The sequence below is a fragment of the Malaya genurostris genome, chromosome 2, assembly GCF_030247185.1.
Source record: "Malaya genurostris strain Urasoe2022 chromosome 2, Malgen_1.1, whole genome shotgun sequence".
Lineage (NCBI taxonomy): Eukaryota > Metazoa > Arthropoda > Insecta > Diptera > Culicidae > Malaya > Malaya genurostris.
In genome coordinates, this window is record NC_080571.1 from 51471430 (window position 1) to 51477070 (window position 5641).

The window sequence follows — 5641 nt, forward strand, 5'->3', positions numbered from 1 at the left end:
TAAGTAGATTATCGACAGCTGCTCGTTATCAAGAAACATACTTTTCTAACGAGTAAACGACCTGTCAAACACAATTGAGGTTTACACGAACATGACATCGCCTCACAAAATTCACAGAATGAACATAATTTGACAGTTAACGGTGGTTTGTTTACGTGTTCATTCTAGTTTGAATACGAGTTTTCGAAAATGTTAACAAACCACCGGTACATGTCAAACACTAACTAACGAAATTGTCAACATTTCTGATTAAATGTTTTGAATTTTAGCCAACCTTGTGGAGGAGATGCCATCATTTCGGAATGCAGGCACTTTAATTTCGATCCAACTGGTATCAACTGTATGGTTGGATTAGAGCTGGGCTAGTTTCGAAAAAAACGACACAAATTACTCGCAAATGGGTCCCATTTTTATAATTGTTTTTACAAATGAAAAGCATTTTCGGTAATGGTTTGACTCATGAGCAAACTTTGCTAATTCAATTCATGCATTTCGTACAATAACACTGCGGATCAATCATGCTAGCATTGAGAAAAGAGATCTTATACGAAAAACACGACTTCGTCCTTTTCTCAGCATGACGATATTGAAAAGGGGACTTATACGCACGTATGGGCAGTATAATGAGTATGTAAAATATCTCCAAAAAATAAATGTAACGGTAAAATTAACGGCGTTCTAATTCAAGTTAATTTATTTCTACATGTTTTTGACTTGCTTTGAATTTTGTGATATGCTTAAAACAAAATTTGTTGGTACTTATTCAAGAATTTGCGCTTATGCCATGCCAAATGAATTTATGTACGCAGAATTTGGTCGAACAAGACACCTGCAACAACATTGAAAAATACGTCATACCAAACTTCAATATTTAACACACGATAAGGAGTAAACATGCAACTGAATTCCCGTAAGTTGAGGGCACATGACACGAAAACTGTAAAATTGCTAAAAAAAACTCCAGTCTGACTAATTTAACTATTTGCCCAATTGCCTGTGTGGGTTGAAAATATGGTTGGAATATCGAAGTGAGTCACTTTTTAACGGAATGTGCTTGTTCGAATTGTTGACACTCGTTTCCTCACCTCAACCAATCTCCCAATCTAAACAATGAAGAGTGTGCAAAAGTTTTTTAACGGAAAACTGCTCATTTCTCAACGGCAAAACTGATGACATTGCACGTGGAGCGGCTGTAAAGTTTATTAATCCAGATATTGAGTACCAAATATAATTAATGTAATTGGCCATGATTTCATGGCACTTGTCCTGGAAGTCACACCTACAACCACGTTCGTGTCCGGGCCAAAGATTATAAATTCATTTGCAGAAAGTTAAAAAAATTGTCGGTAGAGCTAAAATATCCCATCATAGCATGTTATGATGATATATAAAATGCTATATATTCTACGCGCACGCAATTGTCACTTGGATTTCATGGTCCCTGACGGGAGTACTCGCGCACTAGAACTAGTTCGACTCATGTCTGCAGCTTATCATTCATTCATTTTTTGTTCAGTTTTATTCGAATATCATCTGAGCATTGCAACAGCTAAGGTCTGAGATCAATTTTATTTGAACAAGAAATATCCAATTAGGAATTTTATTATTTATCCAGAATATGTGGTTCTCACTGACGATGACATTTGACACTTCTGGTATTTCAGCTTACAGGTGATAAGTATCATTCGGTGTACTTGCGTGATCTAATGTAATCTCTAATATTACTGACTAGACATGCATGTGAATTTTACCGATGACGTATGATGTGATTCAGTAAGCCGTGGTTCGTGATACAATAGATTTTGACAGGAATAATTTATATACCTACATTCATAATCTTATTTCATAAGATAATTCAATAAAAAAAATTTATTGGGGTTGACACTCTGTTTGAGATTCACAAAACAAAATCTCTCGGTGACTGTTGTGGGACAGAGATAGGGTTAATGATCTTCATATTGTTGTGACTTAGAAGCTGTGAATTGTTGAAAAAAATACTGTTGACGAAGAAGTTACAGGAAATCGACTAAGCACTTTAAATATCTTTCAATATGCAATGAAAAACAATTGAAAGCTATTTCAAGAACGCCTCTTTAATTATTTTTTGAATTAATTCGTTTTAAACATAAATCTTCAACACTTGGTTTTAATGGTTTTAATATAATATATGTATATATGAAGAAGTTACAGCTTAATAAATTTATAGGCATTTGTAAAACTTTAAGTTTGTGGTGCAAAGCTGTCTTTCAGACACTAGAATCTGATTCTTCAAACCAAAAGCGATAACATAATTCGTAGTGATCTTTTTTCTAGAAGTTTCCGCACTCGAGATTATATTTGTGATAAATTTCCAAAAAGCATCAAATTGTTTTTTTGATATCAGATGTACAACTTTGCTTCCGCCGTATTCCGATAGGTGGCTGCTAAGGCTGGTCAAAATACATAGAAGATAATGCCTTTAAAAATGTGCCCAATTCTCGCCATTTGCGGGAAGTTTTACTTTTCTGTTACAATTCGAAAAAAATGCAGCTGAAGCGCATCGGATGCTCTCAGAAACTTACGGTGATGCTGCTCTGAGTAAAATAACGTGTCGAGAGTGGTTTCAACGTTTTAAAAATGGTGATTTCGATGTCGAAGCAAACATGTTGGTGGAAGAAAAAAAACCTTCAAAGATGAACAACTAGACGCATTACTTGATGAAGATTCGTGCCAAACCCAAGAAGAGCTTGCAGAATCGTTGGGAATGAGTCAGAAAGCCATTTCAGAACGTTTCAAGACCCTGGGCTTGATTCAGAAAAAAGGAAACTGGGTGCCGTACGAGTTGAAACCGAGGGACATCGAGCGCCGTCTATTTGTATGTGAGCAACTGCTTCAAAGACAAAATCGTAAGGGGTTTTTACATCGAATCGTAACCGATGATGATAAGTGGGATTATACGATAATCCTAAACGCAGAAAATCATGGGGAAAACCCGGGCATCCGACTTCGTTGAAGGCAAAACCGAATATTCACGGCGCCAAGGTTATGATTTGTATTTAATGGGATAAGCTCGGTGTGATTTACTACGAGCTCTTAAAACCGAGTGAAACCATCACAGGAGATCGCTACCGGACGCAACTGATGCGCCTTAGTCGCGCGCTACAATATCAAGAGCGACATGACAACCTCCAACACGACAATACTTGGCCTCACGTCGCAAAAGTGGTCAAAAAGTACCTGGAAACGCAGAAATGTCGCCCCTTTTGACTTCCAGCTATTTCGTTCGATGGCACACGGCCTGGCAGATCAACATTTTCAATCCTCTTCGAGAGTTGGAAAAATGGATTGCTTCATGGATAGCATCAAAAGATGATCCGATTTTTTCGAGCCGGGATCCGAAAATTGCCGGAAGGATAGGAGAAAGTTGTCGCTAGCGACGGACAATGCTTTGAATAATACATCTGTAAGCACTTTTTCGCAATAAAGCTTTTAATTTTGAAAAAAAAACGGCGTATGCAAAGTTGTATGATAAATATTTGTTAGACGTTTCCTACCACGTTCGTTATGGACACCAAGAGGAATTTTTATTCAATAATATAATTTTTAAGGCACACTGCTTAAACTCGAAGATGTCAAGGGCATCTACGAGGGTTGTTACTTATGTATTTAGCTTAAAAATGAGAACTATTATATTTGATCGGAAATGGTTTTATTGTTTTTCAAAATATTCCCCTAGTTTTGCATACATAACCCCCCCCCCACTTTTGCATACGCATAAACCAATTCTCATAACATTTTTTCCCCTCTTCTGGCAAACAAATAGTGGTATAACAATCAGAATTGGCGGTCTTACGATCCTCTTAAGCAACGGTAGCGATTTTTTTGAAGTGCTTCGAGCGCGAATAACTTTTGTTGGATTTGGTTCTTCTTAGTACACCCAAAAAACAATTGAATTTGGGCAACCTACTTTGAATCCATCTGCAAGCGAAACGACTACGATTGAATTCGTTATATCAGTTTTTTATAGTCGCTTAAGATGGTGCTACACTGCCAAAAGTCGAACTAAGTTGATTGAGGAACTCTTGTTCTGATAATCCACGACGAAACTCGTAATAAATCATTGCACGAAACTGTTCACGATTCAATTCTGTTTTTTTTGCTAAGATAGAATTTTCAGTGAGTTGAAACAAAATAAATACCGTTCAAATGACAGAATGTTCTGAAGAGGGTAATGGTTAAAAATGTCAAACTTTATGATGGTGTCAAATCCACCGGGCAACACTTAGTGTTGTCAAGGCTAAATATGTTTTTGCCTTTCTCTATAGAAAGGTATAAGAATTGCTGGAAAAACCAACTATTGAACGGAGCTTCGGAGACCCATAGTGTTATATACCATTCGACTCAGTTCGACGAGATAGGAAAATATCTGAAGATATTTTTACCGCTCAATTTTCTCAGAGATGGCTGAAACGATTTTAACAAACTTAGGCTCGTTTAAAAGCTACTGTCAGGTCATTGATCAAGTTCAAAGATCAAATAGCTATGACTTTTGGTTCCGGAGATATGATAGTATAAGTGACGTAACCGACAAAACGCGTTGTTTTTTCACCGCGAAATTTTCTCAGAGATGGCTGAACCTATTTGAACAAGCTTAGGCTCGTTTGAAAGCTTTTGTTAGACCATTGATCAAATTCGAAGATCAAACTGCTGTGACTTTTGATTCCGGAGACATAATGGTATAAGTGACGTAATTGACAAAACCCGTTGTTTTTTACCGCTCTAATGCATATAATGGTGCCAATATTTTGGGATCCCCTCTAATTTCGTAAGGCGGTAGTGCTCAAAAGTTTGAGTACTTCGAAAAAAGTCCCCATACGAAATTTGAGCTGAACCGGATATGGGTCAGGGGTGCTACCCGAAGGTTAAGGTTTGAAAATTTTTGATCTTGAAAAATCACCATAGGGGGGAGTACATGAAATTTCCGAAATCTGAAATCTAATATATTTATATATATATATATATATATATATATATATATATATATATATATATATATATATATATATATATATATATATATATATATATATATATATATATATATATATATATAAATGCGGAGGTCATCCTTTATAATCGCATTACTCAAGAACGGAAGGACGGATTTACATTTTTCTTTTGTTGTTTGATTAGTTTCTACCCCCACCGGGTTCATACATAAAAAAATAGGAACATTTGCCGTAAAAGTGGGAAATAATCCATTAAGTTGTTTTGTTTGAACAATGAAATTTTCCACTGAAAAAGCCGTCTATGCTTGCTAGATCATCGATAGGTGTTTGGCACAGAAATAGTTGCATAGGTATTTGGCATAAGAAAAGAATACTAGATCGTTGAAAAAAATGTTTGATCCATGTGATTCGTCATTTCGAGCCACGTGCTTAATTGGGTATTAAAATTATTGCTTGCCAAATGACCTAATGACGGAATGCTCAGTCATATGCTCCATAAAACCGCTGTAGGCAGGAGAAAAAGTTCTGATATCACTAACTAGTTGATGAATTGTGTTCAATGGAGTCGGATGAAAAGTATTGGATATCGTGGGCACGAGTTTAACTAATCAGAATATTTTTTAATGAATCATTGAAAACATTGTGCTGTAGAA